Source organism: Rana temporaria, chromosome 6 (genome assembly GCF_905171775.1).
Source record: "Rana temporaria chromosome 6, aRanTem1.1, whole genome shotgun sequence".
Taxonomy (NCBI): Eukaryota; Metazoa; Chordata; class Amphibia; order Anura; family Ranidae; genus Rana; species Rana temporaria.
This window is the reverse complement of record NC_053494.1, coordinates 111,453,114-111,476,397: the sequence shown is the minus strand read 5'-3', so window position 1 is coordinate 111,476,397 and position 23,284 is coordinate 111,453,114. Positions and strand designations below refer to the sequence as shown.

General features: G+C 44.5%; 1 protein-coding gene across 6 annotated transcripts in view; it reads left to right on the top strand.

The window, feature by feature from the left end:
* Positions 1 to 23,284, top strand: part of GULP1 (GULP PTB domain containing engulfment adaptor 1) — a 779,810-nt gene that overhangs the window by 334,098 nt on the left and 422,428 nt on the right. For 5 of the 6 annotated variants that reach the window (XM_040357182.1, XM_040357181.1, XM_040357183.1 and 2 more), the window contains one exon: positions 10,150 to 10,229. The exons of the other annotated variant lie outside the window; for it this stretch is intronic. The gene's annotated coding sequence lies outside the window, so the exon portion shown is untranslated. The remainder of the gene's footprint in view (positions 1 to 10,149; positions 10,230 to 23,284) is intronic. 6 annotated transcript variants of the gene reach the window in all.

The window sequence follows — 23,284 nt, the reverse complement described above, 5'->3', positions numbered from 1 at the left end:
TTCATACATCCGCATGCAGGCTTTCCAATTTATGTCAGTTGGGACACAGTAACAGTTTTTGGCTTCACTTACACGCTAAGATGTTACTGTAATTTCAAAAGTCGTTTGCAATATTTTTATTGAATCTGCAACTTTTATCAAAATAGAATTAGGTGATTCTGCCTTGTAGATCCTTATACAGGCATTTCCTGTTATAGGGTGACAACGTTGTGTCATCGTCTTCCAGTTGTGCTCCTGTGTTGTCACCATGTCACGAAGGCTCCCAGTGGAGACTACAAGTGGCCATTTCAACACACACATTATGCAGGCATAGCCTGCTGTTGTCACCATCAGGAAATTTGCTCTGAGAAATGGCATGCTTTCATCACTTGAGACCATGCATGTAGGCAGAAGTGGCTGCAAATATTCTGTAGGAGATCATCAGAACTTAGATATAACAAAGGATGATAAAAAGGTGAAAACTATTATATTATAAAAGACAAATGTTTGATGCAAAGTTCTTTAGCAAAAAAGTGTCATTCATTTAGGGTTTACATCTACTTTAACAAGAGAAATAGAAAAAACAGCACTCACATTGCCAACATCTGTAAATAATATATTTGAGAAAAAAGAGGAAAAATGGGGAACCCAGATATGAACCCTGTTCAGACTTTAACTGCACAGTAAACAATAGGGATATATAAAACATTTTTTATAGAAAAAGGGATACATACATGAAATATAAGGACAAAATGTGCTCTCTCTGCATTAGCTTTATATTTTTTCCCTATATTGGATATCTGTGGTGGCCATTGTGCTGTCTAAGACTCAAATTATTTGCAAGTGAGTTCCTTTCTTGCTTTTGCAATCATTGTATCCTGAACTGCGTCCTGAAGAAGCCCAACATCGAAACACGTTGATACATTCGGGTTCTCATCATATAATATTTATTTATTTGTATGATTTTTAACATTTATTTTGTCCTTATATTTCATGTATGTGTCCCTTTTTTCTATTACATATTTTTTTTAAATATATCCCTATTGTTTACTGTGCCGTTAAAGTCTGAACAGGGTTCACTTCTGGGTTCCCCTATTTTTTCTCCAATCTACTTTAACAAGCTAACAGTACTTTTAAAATATAAAATGCCTCACTGTCATTGTTTTGATATAATTGCCACCAAAGTAGGTGTTTTATTGTTGTTCCTCTGCATGAAAATCACATGTCTTAGTGTTATTATTATCTTGTGTATCATCTACCTGTTGTTCTAGATATATTGTATCAGCTAAGTGAAGCTGTACTCTTTTGCAAAACAATATTTTGCTTCTAAACAAATGTCATCTATTATCAGGCTTTATACAGTTTTCAGATGCAGTGCGGTTTGACCAAAGCTCTTGTTAAGGAAGCAATTGATGCCGATGATTCATTAGGGAATCCTGATCCATTAATAATAGCACCAGAGAACATTATTATGCAGTAATATGTCTCACCTGATCTTGGGGATGTCCCCCAGGAGCAATTTAATAAAGGTCATAAGAACACGTGATACTTCTGCTCCTCAACAAACATCTGTAATTGAAAGGCAGTCTTCACATAATTGCTGCTTAAATGGTTAGCAGTTGTCAAATAGCTAATAGAAAGAAATAAATAAAGCCAATTAATTTGAAAAAAAAAATGCTTGCCACTGGTCAACCATTGTCTGCAGCATAAGGAAATTCATGGAAGAACCATTTAACTGTCATTCGTTCAGTTATGAGTTCTGTGCACTTATAAGAGATTTGCCATTTTCTTAATGAAAAAAGTATTATAAAACTTGAATAAAATTCCTCTTATTATAATGTCTATATGATTGTACACAGCTCATTGTAAACGGGTGTCAGACTTTTTACTGTGCTTCTGGGTGGAACAAGACACTTTGGTCAGATGATTTGTGCTGTTCTACCGCTTGGGTGAGTTGTTCCAGGCTCAGAGGAAGAACACTGGTACAATGTTGGTCTTTCAATGTGTGTGCCGTGATTCTTTCTAAATCTCTAACATCCACTGCCAAATAATCATTCAAAGCAAGAAGGCATAAATGTAATCTTCAGTGTTGCTCATCTTACTTTAAAAAAGTAATTAGTTACAGTTACAAATTACTTCTCCGAAAAAATAATTGCCTTAGTGACTCAGGGCCAAATTCTGATACATTTACGTTGCTCCACGGCAGCGTAACGTATCTCATTTACGTTACACTGCCGCAGGTTTACAGCGTAAGTGCCTGATTCAAAAGCTCTTACCTGTAAACTTGCGGCGGTGTAACTTAAATCCGCTCAGCGCAAGCCCGCCTAATTCAAATGGGGCGGGCACCATTTAAATTAGGCGCGTTCCCGCGCCGAACGTACTGCGCATGCTCCGTCGGGAAAATTACCCGACGTGCATTGCGCTAAATGACGTCGCACGGACGTCATTTGTTTAGACGTTAACGTAAATGGCGTCCAGCGCCATTCACGGACGACTTACGCAAACAACGTGATTTTTTACATTTCGACGCGGGAACGACGGCCATACTTAACATGGCTTAGAACACCTAGGGCTCAGCCCTAATTTTACGACGCGTATCTCGACGGAAACAACGTAAAGTTAGAGCGACGGGTAACGCGGACGTTCGTGAATTGCCGTAAGTAGTCATTTGCATATTCTACGCCGACCGCAATGGCCTCGCCACCTAGCGGCCGGCATAGAATTGCATCCTAAGATCCGACAGTGTAAGTCAATTACACCTGTCGGATCTTAGGGCTATCTATGCGTAACTGATTCTATGAATCAGCCGCATAGTTAGGACGGAGATATGAGATATCAGGAGATACGCCGTTGTATCTCATTTGTGAATCTGGCCCTCAGTTACTACATTGAAAAAGTAATTAGTTACTCAGCAAAGTAACTGCGACTTTTTTTAAATGGAAAAAAAATATTCAAGCAAGTTATCAGTGGTGGATGAGACAATGGAGTCAGGGATGAGTCTGGGCTAGGACAGGAGTGTCACCACTACTGGGGAGGCTTGACAGGCAGGAGAGATATCAGGTATGATAGGAGTCCCACCATTTGGGAAGCTTGACAGGCAGCATAGGGATCAGGACTGTGACAGGAGTCCCACCAATGCTGGAGAGGAGAAGGTTCACAGATGAGGTGTGAGTTTATTTTACAAATGAGCAGTACAAAGTTTGTAGTATAAAGTAGGAGAAGGGATGGGTGGCTGTGCTGGTAATAAGTGCAGTTATTTTCCAATAGAGATAAGCAGGATGGTGTAGAGGCAGCGCTGTATCCTGGGGCGATAATCCAAATTATACTGCATGTGCTAGGGGGCACTTTGGGAGGAGAAAGGATTTGTGCAGTGGGTGGTCAAATTTCAAATCAAACCCCCCTTCTAGCACAAGCCATCTCTCCTTCCAAAACGCCCCCTAGCACATACAGTATTCTCTTACTCACTCTCCCCCACCCCCAATCATTGCAAGTATTCATTTTTGTTAATTTGACCCCCCCCCCAATCCCGCGGAAGTGTCCTCTACAGTACATTAATCACAGACCTCAGATTAGCATGACAGATCAGGCACAGCAGTGTCCCTCTTGCTGCCCAGCTCCTCCTCCTGTCTGTTGACATCAGAGCCGAGGAGGCAGCTGCAGCTTCAGTCCATTCTGGCAGCCAGCATCTCTCCCTGAGTTCAGATTGCAGTGCGTTGGATGGACACCAAGCAGCCCGCACAAGCTGGGGGCGGGTGTGCTTACATTAGCGCCCCCCTGCTGGTCAGTGGGCGGCGAAAAGAGGTCAACAACAAAAAAAGTTTGCCGCCAATGACAGGATTTTAAAAGTTTTGAGGCAAGTCGGTGGTGGGCTACAAGAGTGTAGAAAGTTCTACCGGACAATGATCAGCAGCTGTAAGGTGAACACATCAGGAGTGATGTGATAAAACTAGTAAAAAACCTTATTGAAGCGCTGAAACAAAAGACATGTATGTCCAGGCAAACGTGTGTAAAAAATGTCAATTTATTGCCATGAAACACTTTAAGAAATTACTTAAAATAAGAACAATCCTCCGAGATGTAACTGATGCAACAAGCCAGCATGGTCTGTATAAGGATGGAACAAACACAGTCAGATAGCCAGACGATGTAAGGGTCATTAAGGGTCATCTAAACCACAGGCGAAGCTCCACTGGCCCGGGGGGGGGGGGGGGCGTGCTGCCCAAGATGAAAAACACGTTGGTGCTGTGTAAGCCTTACCGGGACCAGGGGGAGCGAAGATCCAGCAAGAGGAGATGGACGATCCAACCGGAGCTATCAATAGCTCAACAGTATCACGAATGGATCACCGCTGCACTGTAACAATCCACTCTCGGCGGAAAGAGGTCACGGCGCCCTCACTGACATGCGCTCGTGACCAGCGGCAGCCAACTCAGCATTTACTCTGCTGCGATCTAGTGGCGGTAGATGTAATTGCAGTAATGCCGCCCAAGTAATGGGAACGGCGTTGCCGAGAGGGGAAGAGTAATCAGGTAGATTACTCGTTACCCTCAAAAAGTGTTAGGTAACGGCGTTTATTTAAACGATGTTACTTACAACACTAGTAATCTAGTACACTAGTAATCTTCTTATATCTTTCCTTGCTGCTCCTCCGATCAGTATGGTAATGACATTTGTTAAATAAAACCATTCCATTTTCATTATGTGCCTAATTTCAGACCCTGTGATAGCACCACTGGGTTTCTGTGCTACTCCGTGCAATCCAAGCAGTTTTTGGCTGGATGAGTGGGCCTGTCAGGGTGCTGTACACAGCTTCCTGTTTCACTACTCCTCGCAAGAGTCATTCACCCCGTACAAACAGTAGGAGGAATTCTACAAATGTCAATATGCTTTCATAGGTGGCTATCAGCCTGGAGGAGTTGGAGTTGCTAGACAGACTGGATCTGTAATTCCCACATTCTGTGCTGAGCCTGCGTTATTGAAAGAGCTGAAATCCAATAAATAAAAGCTGAAGGCCAGGGATAGTAAGGCTGTGGAGAAAACAGCTAGACAATGCTAAACATCACCCAGCCTGGAAATGAGACAGCAGCACTGTCAATCTAGGGGGTAGGTAGTGTAACATGTGCTAGCAGATTTAGATACACTAACAAACTGAACTGAACTCCAGGCAGTGTTGCCAACCTACCAGATTGAAATTTACTGACACAACACCCAAAATTTACTGGCACATCCAAGTTTTACTGGCAGTTCCAATCTTTTTAAGTGCAAATTCCAGTATTTAGGTGACAGATAAGTGCAATATGCAGATAGATATTAAGGCAAAAAGCATATTTATTTTATTTTCTATATAGTAGGTAAGTAGCTCAGGGACAGGACTCAGGGGGGCAATACATTAGAATGGGTGATGCACACATGAAATTGACTCAGTGATACTGACAGCAATGTGCAGCAGCACGGATCACCGACACAACACACCTCCTCCTGATTTACAGTGATAGTCTCTCTCCATGCCAGGTGGTCCCTTCTGTCCACTCCAGTCCAAACAGCACTGACAGTCCCGCTCCTAGCTTTCCTTAATGCCATCCTGCATACCCGCACATGAGGCTCCGGCCGCTCCACTCGGCTCCCTTACACCATGACATCACACGATACACTCAGACACCACCTCCACCAGACTCGCCCCCCCCCCCCTGCTGGCACAGCCCGAACATACTGTAGTAGGCACTTGGATGGTCTTGGCTGGCACACGTGCAGTTCCGAGCCGAGCATCACAGCCATATTTTTTACTGACAACCTTTTCCTTTTACTGGCATTTACTGGCAGGAGAAAAGTACCCATTTTTTACTGGCTGGCAGTAAAAATACTGATGGTTAGCAACACTGGGCCAGATTCAGATAGGTCAGCGGATCTTTGGATCCGCGTAACCTATCTGATTTACGTTACGCCGCCGCAAATTTTTGAGGCAAGTGCTTTATTCAGAAAGCACTTGCCTCTAAAGTTGCGCGGCGTATCGTAAACCCCCCGGTGGAATTCTAATTCCGCGGCTAGGGGGCGTGTAGAATTTAAATCAGGCGCGTCCCTGCGCCGATCGAACAGCGCATGCGCCGTCCGCAAATTTTCCCAGCGTGCATTGCTCCAAATGATGTCGCAAGGACGTCATTGCTTTCGACGTTAGCGTAAATTACGTCCGGCCGTATTCGCGAACGACTTACGCAAATGATGTAAAAAATTCAAAACTCAGCGCGGGAACGACGGCCATACTTAACATAGGATACGCCGCACTTACCCCTCCTATAGCAGAGGTAACTTTCCGCCGGAAAAAGCCAAACGCAAACGACGTAAAAAAAAAAAACGCCGGGCTGTCGTTCGTTTCTGAATCGGCGTAAATGCTCATTTGAATATTCGATGCGTAAAAGATACGGAAGCGCCACCTAGCGGCCGGCCAGGAATTGCAGCCTAAGACTCGACGGTGTAAGTCACTTACACCTGTCGGATCTTAGGCATATCTATGCGTAACATGATTCTATGAATCCGGCGCATAGATACGACGGCCGGACCCAGAGATACGACTGCGTATCAGGAGATACTCCATCGTATCTTCTTTCTGAATCCGGCCCACTGACTCCAAGTAACCTTTACCTTATTGCAGTCCTCCTTCACTTACCTCATCCTTCGATTTTGCTTTTAAATGTCCTTATTTCTTCTGAGAAATGCTCATTTCCTGTTCTTCTGTCTGTAACTCACCACCGTAATGCGAGGCTTTCTTCCTGGTGTGGAGAAAGCCTCTTGAAGGGGGAGGGGGCGAGCAGGCAAGTCAGGACACTCTCTACTTTGCAGATAGAGAAAGGAGCTGTGTGTTAGTGGGCGTCCTGACATTCCTGCTCGCCCCCTCAAGAGGCTTTCTCCACACCAGGAAGAAAGCCTTGCATTAAAGTGGTGAGTTACAGACAGAAGAACAGGAAGTGAGGATTTCTCAGAAGAAATAAGGACATTTAAAAGCAAAACTGAAGGATGAGGTAAGTGAAGGAGGACTGCACTAAGGTAAAGGAAGCTATTTAGGGGGAACAAAAATCCTTTACAACCCCTTTAAGCAGTAACAGCAGACAGTTTTTTTTTCCTTTTGGGATAAAGTTTTAAACAAATAAAAGCTGTAAGCACCCCTGTCAGTGTTAAATGGTTTGTCTCAACATTCCAACTACTACATCTGTAGAACAGCTTGTTCTGTTGAAAAACAACAGACTTACTGGGCAGTTCATCATGTGAAAATATAGTAAAGAAAGCCTAAAAAATAAAATGAATGCAGCTGTTACAGCTAAGCATACGTAATCTGCAATATATTAAATGTTGCTTTAGGGTTTAATACAGTTTTAACATATCTTAAAATAACATATTTGATTCAGCTTATTAGCTAAACAAATTTTAAAGTCAGATTGTTATATTTATTTATTACAGGTATTTATAAAGTGCTGTCAATTTACACAGCACTTTACATACAGTATATATTGTACATCCACATCAGCCCCTGGTCTCAAGAAGCTTACAATGTAAGGTCCCTAACACACTTTCATACATACACATACTAAGGGCCAGTTGACCTACAAGCATGTCTGAAGTGTGGAAGGAAACCAGAGTATCTGGAGGAGACCCACACAGGCACATGGAGAACATGCAACCTCCAGGCAGGTTGTGTCGTGGTTGGAATTCAAACCAAATTCAGGCTGAAGTGCTTATGTGTATGCAGGCTGAAGTGCTGTGAATGTCTACTTAGTTTACCTTAAAGCAGTAGTTCCCCCTCAAAAAAAATGTTACCCTTAGATTGATGCTCATTTTGTCTAGGGGAATCGGCTAGTTCTTTTAAAATCGAAGCTGTACTTACCGTTGTAGAGAGCGATCTTCTCCGCCGCTTCCGGGTATGGTCTTCGGGACTGGGCGTTCCTATTTTGATTGACAGTCTTCCGACAGGCTTCCGACGGTCGCATCCATCACGTCACGAGTAGCCGAAAGAAGCCGAACGTTGGCACGGCTCTATACGGCGCCTGCACACCGACGTTCGGCTACTTTCGGAAAATCGTGACGCGATAGATGCGACCGTCAGAAGCCTGTCAATCAAGAAGGAACGCCCAGTGCCGAAGACCATACCCGGAAGCGGCGGAGAAGATCGCTCTCTACAACGGTAAGTACAGCTTCGATTTTAAAACAACTAGCCGATTCCCCTAGACAAAATGAGCAGGGTAAAAAAAATTTTGAGGGGGAACTACCGCTTTAATCTGGTTTCTGTAGAGCCTCTAGGACTAATGGGGTACAGTCAATAAGAAAGTGTTGGATTGATGCAGTAGTGCAATGTTTAGATACAAGCTGGACTACTCAGTCTATAACTTGTGTTCACTGAATTCTTGTTGAAATATAACTTTCAACTTTTTTAATTTTTTTCAGTAAATCCTTTTTATTGAAAAATTTCAGCGTTACATACAAAGTAACAATACACACAAAAAAAAGAAGCTAGTGGAATAAACTATACAATGTGGCTACTAAATGATTTACAAAATCTACTGTCTCAGATTGGGAGGAAGCCTAAGTGGAGGAGAGCCATCTGCCCCTTGCTTTCTTAGATTTGGTGAATGCCCCTCTATTTGAGTAAGTGGTCTTTTATGAGGGGAATGCCTTATTCACCAGCGACTTCCAGGCCGATACTATTGGCGCTTATATCTTCTTACATCAGTGTTGTGGCATTGAATAATATCAGCGTGAGGAGAGATAACATTTTTAGAGGCTAGACAATCTACCAAACTCTAGAGACATAACTTTCAATTTTTTTTTTTTTTTTAATCAAAGGGCATAGTACAGGGACATACTACAGGCTCTATACAGACTTAATTTGCCATACAACAACATAAACCTGCATTACAAGATGTGTAACATTGTACATCCTATATGATTACACATATATTGACTACCTAGGGGGTCATGTCAACTTCAACAGTCATTACCAAAACCTCAAATACATTTCCATGAAGTACCCCCCTGTGACCAGCCCAAATCAATTTATATATTATATAGAGATATACGGATAGAATAAGAGAAATACAATAACGTTTAAGGGAGACCCTATCAGAAAAAAGAAGGCACACAAATCAAGACAACATACTAATGTTTACAGCAAAGAAAAAAAAAAGGAAAGAGAAAAACAACCTGCCCCCCCCCCCTAAAAAAAAAATATATATATATATATATATATATATATATATAACTTTTAGCTTAAAATTGTGTGTACTTTTAATATGGAGCACTGATATTCACAAGAAAATTACGTAAGAGCACAATGCATACTAAATTGTACTCGTATCACAGCACTTTTTCCATTTGTGTAGTGAATAATTTTAGTACTATTCACTAATACTACTTTAAACGCTAATAATATATCCTGGTTGTCCTATGAAAACAAACAAATGAAAGCAATGCCTTTTTACTTACCACTTTTTAATACATACTGTAAGAATTTTTTTTTTCTTGCCTGTTCAAGCAGCTATATTAGAAAAATAACAGTATTGTTGGGTGATTTATATTTAATGCATTTTTTTAACATGTCTTGTTCTATCTGCATGTTCAGCTATGTTGTTTTATAATAACTAGCAGCTATACTACATCTTTAATGAGATACAAGGCATTTTCTGTTCAGATCCCTACACAATGCTTTTTTGAAATGAGATTGGAAAGATTGGGCTCCAAGCCAGCTTTACAGATTCTAAAACTGAAGGTACCGAAAACTAAAAAACATCATAAAATATGTAAACCTTCAGTACAAAAATCAAGTGGGTCATAAGAAAGAATTCGTAGACAGGACGGAACCATGCAGCATCAAACATTGTTTAAGGATCAAGTATCTTGTTACACATTGTTGAACAATAATCAGAAATGATGATGAGTTATTGAATACTTCAGATTATAAAGTGTTGGCAATAAGTTGTCGAGCTGAGTAAAATTCTTGTGAATTACACACCACACTGGTTTTATCTAACACATTTTCCCCTTAAACCGTAAACCATTAAAAATGTAATACAGTAAGCTTGTGCACTGTTTATAGTTAAGAAGAAACCGACGGTTGCTAAAATAGCAGCTAGCCTAGTGACACAGAGATGGGCGCTAATTATATTTCTTCTGCTATTGTCTTTGTAGATCCCTGTCACACAGTATGAAATGTGGTGTCACTTCACAACAGGGCCTGGATAACAAAGCAACCTTCAAAATAAGTGACAGTAAGTTATTTTTCCACTTCCTACCCATAGAAAAATACAGTCCTTGTGATCCTAAAGCATGACTAAACCCTGGGGGGAAAAAAAATACCCAGGCCTAGATAATAATCAAATAGTAGCATGCCTGATTTTTTTTACTTGCCTTTTTTGTTTGTTAAAATCCATGTGGCTCTTCTCTTTGCAGCTTCCTTTTCATGCACCTGCATCCTATGTGAGTTTCAAAACCCAATGGCATGGAGCAAACTCCTCCTTAAGCAGGCCATACACAGTCGAAATTTCGAACAAATTTTCTTTTCAAATCAGAAGGTTTTTTTTTGTGATCCATTATGCCACAATTAATTTTTGAAATTCGACCGACCAAGCCTTCATGTTGCTACAGAAAATAATTTTCGTGGCCGGGAATATTCTTTTCTCTCCGGGAATTTTCTTTTCTTGCACATGCACATTTTTTTTATTACATTTCTCGCACGATTCTCCGATCATTGATTAGAAAATCATTTGTTTTCAAAAAAATTCTAACATGTCTGATTCCTCAAATTTGATTGCCGCACGAAAATCGGCTGTTGCTGCAGTCCACTAACGGTGCGAAATTCGTACGAAAATTCTTTGATATGATTTTCGCAAGAAAATTCTTTCGAAATTCGAACGGTTTATGGCCGTCTTAAGGCTTAGGCTCCATTCACACCTAGGCGTATTTACGCAGACGCTCGATACGCTGGAGGGGAGAAATACCATTGCCCTCTATGGAGATGGTTCACATCCCTACGCCGAACGCCTGAAGCTCAAAACAAGTCCCGGACCCTTTTTTTCAGGCGGCTTCGGCGTTCGGCATAGAAGATGTGGACCTGGGGGTTAATGGGGGTTAAAATCGCGGCGTTTTGTCGCCGCAAATCACGGTACAAAACGCCGCAATTTGTCGCCGCAATTCGCGGGACAAAACGCCGCGATTAGGTGTGAATGCAGCCTTAGTCTGTGAATTTACCTGTAGTGTTACAGTAGGTGAACCCGATTTTGTGTCAATCTCGCTCTCTTTCTCAGCGAGATTGAGCACCTACGAGCCCTATCGCGGGAGCCAGCGCCGAGCTGGCTTGCCGCGATGGAGACAGAGCCGTCATAGAAGCGACGGGAGATCCGACTTGGATTCCCGCCAATTCTACACGTGTGCGGCGTTTGTTATGAATCCTGAAGGGGAAGTCCCCGCCGGATTTTAAATAAAAATCCGGCATGGGTCCCCCCCTCAGGAGCATACCGGGCCCTTAGGTCTGTTATGGGTTGTAAGGAGAGCCCCACTACGCCGGAAAAAACGGCGTAGGGGGTCCCCCTACAATCCATACCAGACCCGTATCCAAAGCACGCTACCCGGCCAGCCAGGAAGGGAGTGGGGACGAGCGAGCGCCCCCCCCCCCCTCCTGAGCCGTACCAGGCTGCATGCCCTCAACATGGGGGGGTTGGGTGCTCTGGGGCAGGGGGGCGCACTGCGGCCCCCCCCACCTCAGAGCACCCTGTCCCCATGTTGATGAGGACAGGGCCCCTTCCCGACAACCCTGGCCGTTGGTTGTCGGGGTATGCGGGCGGGAGGCTTATCGGAATCTGGGAGCCCCCTTTAATAAGGGGGCCCCCAGATACCGGCCCCCCACCCTAAGTGAATGAGTATGGGGTACATCGTACCCCTACCCATTCACCTGCAAGAAAAGTGGTAAAAACACAAATAAACCACACAGTGTATTAAAATATTTTATTTTTCTGCTCCGGAGGCCGCCCCCTGTCTTCTTTATTAGCTCTTTTACCAGGGGGGGCTTCTTCTTTGACGTCTTCGGGTGGGTGGGGGCCGCCGTCTGGTTCTCTTCCACCGCCGGGGGGGTGGCTTTTAAAAAAGCCCCCACCCCCCCGGCGGGTTTCCTCCGGCGTCTTCGGCGGGGCTCTTCTTCTTCCGCTATCCCGACGGGTCTTCTCAACTCTCCGGGGTTCTCCTTCTGTCTTCGCCGCTCTCCGTTGTTGACTCGGCGCAGGTATCACATGGGTAGGTACAGAGCATGATGGGACTGTGAGGCCTATATAGGTCCGATGCAAGGCGCGCATCCGTCATTTCAGCGAGGAGGACCGGCGAGTCAACATCGGGAGAAGGAGAGAAGTGAAGAACATGACGTCACAGCACGGAAGAAGAACTCATCACAGCACGGAAGGAGAAGACGTACAGCACGGAAGAAGACACCGGACAGCGAGACGAAGAACCGGGGTGCGCCGAGTCAACAACGGAGAGCGGCGAAGACAGAAGGAGAACCCCGGAGAGTTGAGAAGACCCGTCGGGATAGCGGAAGAAGAAGAGCCCCGCCGAAGACGCCGGAGGAAACCCGCCGGGGGGGTGGGGGCTTTTTTAAAAGCCACCCCCCCCCGGCGGTGGAAGAGAACCAGACGGCGGCCCCCACCCACCCGAAGACGTCAAAGAAGAAGCCCCCCTGGTAAAAGAGCTAATAAAGAAGACAGGGGGCGGCCTCCGGAGCAGAAAAATAAAATATTTTAATACACTGTGTGGTTTATTTGTGTTTTTACCACTTTTCTTGCAGGTGAATGGGTAGGGGTACGATGTACCCCATACTCATTCACTTAGGGTGGGGGGCCGGTATCTGGGGGCCCCCTTATTAAAGGGGGCTCCCAGATTCCGATAAGCCTCCCGCCCGCATACCCCGACAACCAACGGCCAGGGTTGTCGGGAAGGGGCCCTGTCCTCATCAACATGGGGACAGGGTGCTCTGAGGTGGGGGGGGCCGCAGTGCGCCCCCCTGCCCCAGAGCACCCAACCCCCCCATGTTGAGGGCATGCAGCCTGGTACGGCTCAGGAGGGGGGGGGGGCGCTCGCTCGTCCCCACTCCCTTCCTGGCTGGCCGGGTAGCGTGCTTTGGATACGGGTCTGGTATGGATTGTAGGGGGACCCCCTACGCCGTTTTTTTCGGCGTAGAGGGGGCTCTCCTTACAACCCATAACAGACCTAAGGGCCCGGTATGCTCCTGAGGGGGGGACCCATGCCGGATTTTTATTTAAAATCCGGCGGGGACTTCCCCCTCAGGATTCATAACAAACGCCGCACACGTGTAGAATTGGCGGGAATCCAAGTCGGATCTCCCGTCGCTTCTATGACGCGCTTGCTGGGATGTGCTGTCACTATTCCAGTGAGTGTGAGATGTCGGCGAGATCTCGGCACCCTGTCGCCGAGTATCAGCGCGACGCTGTCGTGCTGAAAGCACAATATCACAAACACCTACTGTAACCTGGCAGAGCTGCTTCTCCTTATATTCACAATGAGTGGGCATTGTCACCCTAGGAAAGGAAGTGTTTTATTGGCAGAGTAACCAGGTTAGAGGAGGGAAGGCAATGGAAAGAAACAAAAACATTTACAGCGAGTGATGAAATGAGTGAAGTTGTCTTTTATACTTTTTCACTTAATAAGTATATCAAAAGTGAATTTTTCCACATGCAAAGAATATACGGTAATACTGTGAATCCACATTCATTTGTGACAGGCACCATCACATGCCTGTATGTGCCTTCAAATATGTTTCCAAGGGCTCTGGGTCTCCAAAACATGGAGCACTGTGATATGATAAATACCAATTTTATTTTTTGTCACTGGTTTGTAAGCCCCCTACTGCAACCAATTAATCTTGCCTGAGAACCAATAGTTGGGTGTAGAAGGTGAGAGGAATTGGAAAGATAATGGAAAATGTTTGTATACACCTTATGTCACCTGCTTTACTTTAATGCTTTGAGGGTAATTCTACTGTAAATAATGGTTCTCAGCTGTAATTATATTTTAAAAAAAATTAAGCTTGTACTACAAATTTTAAGAGGTAAAAGATTCTGTATAACATGTTACCGAATCTAAAGATTTGATGCCCAGTAAAAAATGCTAGCCTTTAGGGACCTGGTTTATGTGCCATGTGCCTGTCTTTTACTATTGGGCAATTGGTTTCCAACTTCTCCTTGTCCTTCAAACAACTTTAGCATTCATTAGTATATGTGTATATGAAATATGGAGAAAACAAAATCACACACTTTAATTAAAACATATTTCAATGTTCTAGATTTAACATATAAGTGATCTGTAAAAAAAAAAAAAAAAAAATATCCTGTGGCAGTTTACCACTTCCTTGGTTCTCTCAGGAGTGCCTACCTTAGTAGGGGAGCAAAAGCTCCCCCATCCACCTTTAGCGAGTTTATGGCATATGTTTTTAGCTTGGGATACACTTTTAATACATTGAACAGTAGTTTCCAGGCAGAGTTAATTAGCCTTCAGAGCCTCTTACAGTATGCTTTTGCTTATATTTAAAAGGACAGGAGCTACATTACGGGACATATAAATTAAAAAAGAAAGACGTTATGGCACATGGAAGTACAAAGATAATGACACAAATACAAGAGTAAAGCAGTTAGATGAAAGCAGTAAGATAATAAATTAGTACTGAAAAATGCTTTCTGCACTACACTGTGACTGTGAACTAATACATTTTGCCAAAAATTAAATTTAGTATTTGTACTAGCAAAGAAGAATTACATTTCTGAAATTTTAAATGTCGTGCTGCATTGCTAAATGGATACTTAGCACAGAATAGCATTTTGGGGACAATAAAATATTACTAACATTTAAGATTTATTGTTGGACAATGAGAAATAACTTATTCCTTGCAACATAACTGCTGTATTTTTTCAGGAATTTAAGCAGTTCAGTACTTAAAGTCCATGTATACCCTAAAGATCAACTTCTCTTGACTGTTCCCTTTTGGCATGTTAAATATGCCATTAAAAGTTTTTGTTATCTATTCGATAAGTGTAAAAAGTTGGGAGCTGATAAATGCCTTAACATAAGGAGGTTTTATGGAGGTGAGGATGGGGACGAAGATGAAGAGATGTCTGTGTTTTTATGTATTCCATTAGGAATGAAGTAGACAGGGCTGAAAACACGTGTTTTGTCATTTTAAAGAGGAAGGTTGTCAGAGCCCACTATATTTCTGGCATTTCAACAGTTATTTTTAGTTATTTATTTTTTGCAGTCTGTTTAATTAAAGGGATAACATTTTTATTTTTTTATTTTGGCTTGATATACTCTTTAGGCCACTGACTGCATGATACTGGTAAGACATGCTTAATCTCTTGGAGAAATTCAGGTTATAGAAGCACAGATAAATTCTGTCTTACAGAAATTCAGATCCGATCATGTAGCTGTGCTGATAGTAAATGGTTGCAGATATGCACCAGCAAGTTTCACACCACTTTATTTTAAATAATCAAAATCTGTTTCTTTAAATTGGCTCTTCAAAGGTTCTCTAGCTGTGTTTGCTCATCTATTAAAGCAGGGAACCATAACTAATATTATGCCGCATACACACGACCCTTTTTCGGGTTCTAAAAAATGAAGTTTTTTTAATGACATTAAAAACGATCGTGTGTGGGCTCCAGAGCATTTTTCACGATCTAAAAAAATGGGCATTAAACATTTCGAACATGCTCTATTTTTTCGTGTTGTTAAAAATGGTCGTGTGTGGGCTTTAACGATGTGAAAAAAATGTGCATGCTCAGAAGCAAGTTATGAGACGGGAGCGCTTGTTCTGGTAAAACTAGCGTTCATAATTGAGTAAGCACATTCATCACGCTGTAACAGACTGAAAAGCGTGAATCGTCTTTTACTAACACAAAATCAGCAAAAGCAGCCCAAAGGGTGGCGCCATCCGAATGGAACTTCCCCTTTATAATGCTGTTGTGTTGTACGTCACCACGCTTTGCTAGAGCATTTTTTTTTTAACAATTGTGTGTAGGCAAGGTCGTTTTAATAATCGGGTTGAAAAAAACATTGTTTTATCTAGACCAGACCTGGGCAAACTACGGCCCGCGGGCCGTATACGGCCCGGCGGACCTTTTAATCCGGCCCACCCCCGCCACCGCTGCCACGTTAGTCACCGCGGCGGGGAACATAACAGACAGCGTTCGTTTGAACAGCTGTTTTCCCCGCCGCGCATAGACACTCCCCCTTGGACGGATCTGTCCAATCGCGAGCAAGGGGGAGTCACATAGACACTCCCCCTTGCTCACGATTGGACAGATCCGTCCAAGGGGGAGTGTCTATGGCATAGACACTTCCCCTTGGACGGATCTGTCCAATCGCGAGCAAGGGGGAGTCACATAGACATTCCCCCTTGCTCGCGATTGGACAGATCCGTCCAAGGGGGAGTGTCTATGCGCAGCGGGGAAAACAGCTGTTCAAACGAACGCTGTCTGTTATGTTCCCCGCCGTGGTGATAACAGTAGGCAGGGCCGGGAGGGGTCACTGTGCCCATCACACGCAGCCACTTGTGCCAACACATGCAGCCACTTGTGCCAACACATGCAGCCACTTGTGCCAACACACGCAGCCACTTGTGCCAACACACGCAGCCACTTCGCCACCATAAATTGTCGCCACTGTGCCAATCACACGCAGCCACTGTGCCAATCACACGCAGCCACTGTGCCAATCACACGCAGCCACTGTTCCCATCAAACGCAGCCACTGTGCCAATCAATTGTTGCCACTGTTCCCAAACACAGCCACTGTGCCAATCACATGCAGCCACTGTGCCAATCACACGCAGCCACTGTGCCAATCACATGCAGCCACTGTGCCAATCGCATGCAGCCACTGTGCCAATCACATGCAGCCACTGTGCCAATCACATGCAGCCACTGTGCCCATCAAATGCAGCCACTGTGCCCATCAAACGCAGCCACTGTGCCAATCACACGCAGCCACTGTGCCAATCACATGCAGCCACTGTGCCCATCAAACGCAGCCACTGTGCCCATCAAACGCAGCCACTGTGCCAATCACACGCAGCCACTGTGCCAATAACACGCAGCCACTCTGCCCATCAAACGCAGCCACTGTGCCCATCACACGCAGCCACTGTGCCCATCACACGCAGCCACAGTGCCAATCACATGCAGCCACTGTTCCCATCAAACGCAGCCACTGTGCCTATCACACGCAGCCACTGTGCCATCAATTGTCGCCACTGTGCCCATCAAACGAAACCACTGTGCCATCACACGCAGCCACTGTGCCATCACATGCAGCCACTGTTTAATCAATTGTTATTGATTAAACAGTGGCTGCCTGTCCCCAGCCTCTGTCCCCTCCTGTGTCATGTCCCCAGCCTCTGTCCCCCTCCTGTGTCATGTCCCCAGCGTCTGTCCCCCTCCTGTGCCATGTCCCCAGCGTCTGTCTCCCTCCTGTGTCATGTCCCCAGCCTCTGTCCCCCTCCTGTGTCATGTCCCCAGCCTCTGTCCCCCTCCTGTGTCATGTCCCCAGCGTCTGTCCCCCTCCTGTGTCATGTCCCCAGCGTCTGTCCCCCTCCTGTGTCATGTCCCCAGCGTCTGTCTCCCTCCTGTGTCATGTCCCCAGCCTCTGTCCCCCTCCTGTGTCATGTCCCCAGCGTCTGTCCCCCTCCTATGTCATGTCCCCAGCCTCTGTCCCCCTCCTGTGCCATGTCCCCAGCCTCTGTCCCCCTCCTGTGCCATGTCCCCAGCCTCTGTCCCCCTCCTGTGCCATGTCCCCAGCCTCTGTCCCCCTCCTGTGTCATGTCCCCAGCCTCTGTCCCCCTCCAAAATATTTTTAGTTTCTCATGTGGCCCCATCGAAAAAATAATTGCCCACCCCTGATCTAGACCCTTAAAAACGTCATTTTTTAAAACCCGAAAAACCGTTGTGTGTACGCGGCATAATATTAGTTATGGTTCCCTGCTTTAATAGATGAGCCGTGTGTATGCGGCATTAGAATACAGTGGGTGACCGCGATATTGTGTCAATCTCGCTCCCTTTCTCGGCGAGATTGACCACCTACGAGCCCCATTGCGGGAGCCAGCGCCGAGCTGGCTTGTTGCGATGGAGACAAAGCCGTCATAGAAGCGACGGGGATCCGACTTGGATTCCCGCCAATTCTAGCTGCGGCGTTTGGTATGAATCCTGAGAGGGAACTCCACGCCAAATTTTAAATAAAAAAACGGCATGGGTCCCCCCCCCAGGAGCATACCAGGCCCTTAGGTCTGGTATGGGTTGTAAGGAGACCCCCCCTACGCTGAAAAAACGGCGTGGGGGTGCCCCCACAATCCATACCAGACCCGTATCCAAAGCACGCTGCCCGGCCGGTCAGGAAGGGAGTGGGGAGGAGCGAGCGCCCCCCCTCCTGAGCCGTACCAGGCCGCATGCCCTCAACATGGGGGGGTTGGGTGCTCTGGGGAAGGGGGGCGCACTGCGGCCCCCCCACCCCAGAGCACCCTGTCCCAATGTTGATATGGACAGGGCCTCTTCCCGACAACCCTGGTCGTTGGTTGTCTGGGTCTGCGGGCGGAGGGCTTATCGGAATCTGGGAGCCCCCTTTAATAAGGGGGCCCCCAGATACCGGCCCCCCACCCTAGGTGAATGAATATGGGGTACATCGTACCCCTACCCATTCACCTGGAGGCAAAGTGTAAAAGAAAATAAACCCACAACACAGGGTTTTTAAAGTAATTTATTAGTCAGCTCCGGGAGCCCCCCTCTCTTCTTTAGCTCTTTTACCAGGGGGGCCTTCTTCTTCAGCGAGAGGGGGGTGTCGGTGTTCACCGACGTCTGGTTCTCTTCCGCTCTCTCCAGGGGTCTTCTCCCATCTTCTCCACTCTCCGGTGCCTTCTTCTTCAAGGCTGGCCGCCGCTATCTTCGTGTTAGCTCAATTACTAGCGGCGGCTAGCCCGCTCTTCTTCTGCCTTTTCCGATGTTGACAAAACGCTTCTTCCCGCTGTAATGACGGGTGCGCGGTTCGCACCGATTTATATAGGCCTCTTATGATGTCACAGTCCCATCATGCTCCGGTACCTACCCATGTGGTAGGGGGGGTCTTTTTACAACCCATACCAGACCTAAGGGCCTGGTATGCCCCTGGGGGGGGAACCCATGCCGTTTTTTTATTTAAAATTTGGCGTAGAGTTCCCTCTCAGGATTCATACCAAACGCTGCAGCTAGAATTGGTGGAAATCCAAGTCGGATCCCCGTCGCTTCTATGACGCGCTCGCTGGAATGTGCTTTGTCTATTCCAGCGAGTGCAAGATGTTGGCACCCTGTCGCCGAGAATCAGCACGATGCTGTCATGCTGGAAACACATTCTCGGCAACAGGTACTGTAGGTACACCATTCATATGAAAGCAAAATCAGCATTTTTACCAGTGTGCTGTAATAAGGGCTGGTTCCTGTCAGAACACATTCATTTACATTTGTTGCTTTCTGTGTTGACTTTGACTTAGCAACTGCATTTGAAATGAATCGATTGGCAAACAGCAGGTTAATACAACCAGAATGCAGCATGCAAGGTTTGTATTCAGTTTTCTGAAATACAATGCGATATGGGAACAGACTTGTTTTTTTAGAATGTGTGCATTTGGCCAATACTGGAAAATGCAGTGAAATGCTTGCCAACACTGTCAGGGGAATAAGTCATGAGAGTCGCAGCATGACAGCCTGATTTACTAAAAGGAAATGCAAAAGTGTGGGAAGAAGTCACTATGCTGATGGCTGGCACAGGCATGTTGGAGGTTTCCATTCACATAAACACATCTGTTAACACATGTAGGAAATGTAATCTCAGGGTTGTAAACCCTGTTGGACTACTTCTACCAAAAGGGAAGCCGTAAATAATGCCTACCTATAGGTAGTGGAAATATCTCCTAAATGTGTGCCGTTTAGGAGATATTTCACTTGTAGTACATCGCAAATCTTCACTGCGCATTCACTGGGAAGAAACAAAACAAAGTGTCGTTTCTTCCCCAGCCTGTGCCGTGAATTGTGGAGGAAAGAAGACACAGAAGATGGTTGCTTCCTGCAGTGGGGACATCGCTGGATTCTTTTGCAGGTAAGTGTCACATAATGGGCTATTATGCAATGCATATTAGCCCATTATGCTTTACATTTGCAGGTTGGTCAGGTAGCAAAAGAGGAAGTAAAACCCATCAGGGTTTACTTCCCCTTTAACTTACATGCTAAAGTGGCAATTCTCAGCAAAAGTTCAGAGGTTTCTAGGGTTCTTTTAGCTGTGGCTGATTGACCTCCAATCTGATGGTGCCTGTAAAATTGCAGGTTCGGAGCCGTATAGAAGAGCCAGCAGCATGATAGGAAAGATCTTTTTAGCTGTCTGTAAAGGTTACATTTTGAGCACCACTGTAAGGGAATTAATTCTTCCCACTGGCAACAAATGTAAGAGGCATTTTTCCAATGACCTCAGATAAACAAATTATAGCAGGAGTTCCTGGGACCCAAAACTTTCTTAAAGGGTTCCTCTGGAATAAAAAAAGTTTGAGAAAGGCTGCGCTAAAGTGTATCATATTCAGATCATGCATTACTGCTATGTTTGTGTCTTATGCAGATAAGGTGAACTAAGTAAAGCATATGTTTAAATTCTGTAGTAAAAAATAAAAAATAAAAATTATAATGTGACAAGCACCATGACTGATTACAATGTATGGAAGGCACATGCACCAAACAAAAGAGAAGCTCCAAAAAACCTGTACGCTGTGCTTTTGGTATTCATATTGACAATATGTTACCCGATCACTGCAATTTATTTTTCAGAATAAACATATACTTTGCTAAGTGACTAGCATGTACTCCTTTAGCAAATGAAACCCTTTGACAAGCATACTTCTCTTATTTTTTAGCCAGATATTTTTCATTCCTTCCTAAATGTTTTTCTTTAAATTTCCAACACCCCTTGTTCATATTCTCTCCCTTCGGAAAATGTGACATACAGGCCCAGATTCTTGTAGATGGGCGTAAAACTGCGGCGGCGTAACGTATGTCATTTACGTTACGCCGCCGCAAGTTTTACAGGCAAGTGCTTTATTCACAAAGAACTTGCCTGTAAAGTTGCGGCGGCGTATCGTAAATCCCCCGGCGCAAGCCCGCCTAATTCAAATGAGCCGGGTAGGGGGTGTAGAGCATTTAAATTAGGCGCCGTCCCTAAAATTTCCCGACGTGCATTGCGCTAAATGACGTCGCAAGGACGTCATTGGTTTCGACGTGAACGTAAATGGCGTCCAGCCCCATTCAGGGACGACTTACGCAAACAACGTAAATTTAAAAATTTCGGCGCGGGAACAACGGCCATACTTAACATTGGTTGCCCCTCATATAGCAGGGGCAACTTTACGCGTCGCAAATATAACGTAAACGTCGTAACTTCACTGCGTCGACCGCGCGTACGTTCGGGAATTCGCGTATTTTGCTAATTTGCATACTCGATGGGGAAAACTATGGAGGCAACACCTAGTGGCGAAAAAAAAAATTGCATTTAAGATGCGACAGCGTAAGAGCCTTACGCCTGTTGGATCTAATGGTTATCTATGCGTAACTGATTCTAAGAATCAGTCGCATAGATACGACGGCCCAGATTAGGACTTACGACGGCGTACATTGCGTTGCGCCGTCGTAAGCCCTTTGAGAATCTGGGCCACAATGTTCCAAAGAATCTATGGAAGTCATAGCTCCATAGATAGTCATAGTCTAGGAGCAGATTCAGGATAACTTCCGATAATTACAGTGATTGCAAAGTCTCCCATTTCTGTAGACCATATACAGTACGACTTAAAATAAATTGTGGCCTCTTATCCGGTCGTATATGATCTATAAAATGTACATATACTAATAATCTGTATTCTGGTATCTTTTTATATGACAAATGTTTCTTGTTATCTATGCTTTATAAGGTACAGTGGATTACAAGCCTAGGTCACATGGAGGCCAATGAGGAGACAGACAGAATGTTGCAACTAAGTCAAAATAATGAGGAAAGAGACCAGATGACATGGACAGAAAAGGGTTCTGGGTTTTGCTTTTTGTGAATATAATTGATGGGTATCAGAGCTGTGTCCATTGTAGGGCTCTGCAGTTTTGTAATGAAGCCTCTTGTAGACTACAGAGTCTGTGGGTTTTGAGGACAGAACACAGAATATTTGACATCTGCAATACTCTTATGACATCTGCAATACTCTTATGACATCTGCAATACTCTTATGCCACGTTCACACGATCAGAAATTACAACAAAAAAAGTCCGATGTGAGCTTTTGGTCTGAAAATTTGTATAGCACTTTTCGCTGTGAAAATGACAATGGTCCCAAAAATGTGTCAAAATTGTCCGATGTCTCCACCATAATGTCGTAGTCATGAAAAAAAACGCTGATCGCCGCCATTAGTAGTAAAAAAATAATTATTAATAAAAATGCCATAAAACTATTTCCTATTTTGTAAACGCTATAAAATTTGCGCAAACCAATCGATAAACGCTTATTGCGATATTTTTGTTCTCCAAAAATAGGTACAAGAATACGTATCGGCCTAAACTGAGGAAAAAAAATTGTTTTTTTTATATCTTTTTTGGGGATATTAATTATAGCAAAAAGTAAAAAATATTGAATTTTTTTAAAAATTGTCGTTCTATTTTTGTTTATAGCGCAAAAAATAAAAACCGCAGAGGTGATCAAATACCACCAAAAGAAAGCTCAATTTGTGGGAAAAAAAGGACGTCGCACAACCGCGCAATTGTCAGTAAAAGCGATGCAATGCCGAATCACAAAAAGGGACAAGGTCCTTAACCTGCATATTGGTCCGGGTCTTAACCGGTTAAACAATGTTTTTGACCTCCCTAGAGAATGACAATGAGTTCCTCCAGCTTTTATAATAATTATTATTAGAGACAGCATACTTTTAACTTTTTGTAAAGTTAGTGAAGGTTAGTAAAGGTAGTGAAACTTTCTCTTCTTCTATGAGAAGGAACAATGAAAGTACCAAATGTGTCTCACTCATTGGTCAGGAATATGTATGTTCTAGCAATTTTTTATAGGTTATGCCCCAGCTTTTCATCTTCAGATAGATATCTGGCAGTGTTTGGGCAGCCTTATGCCGTGTACACACGATCGGAAATTCCGACAAGAAAACTGGATTCTTTCTGACGGAATGTTGTGTTGCATACACGCGGTTACACAAATTGTGTCGGAAATTCCGACCGTC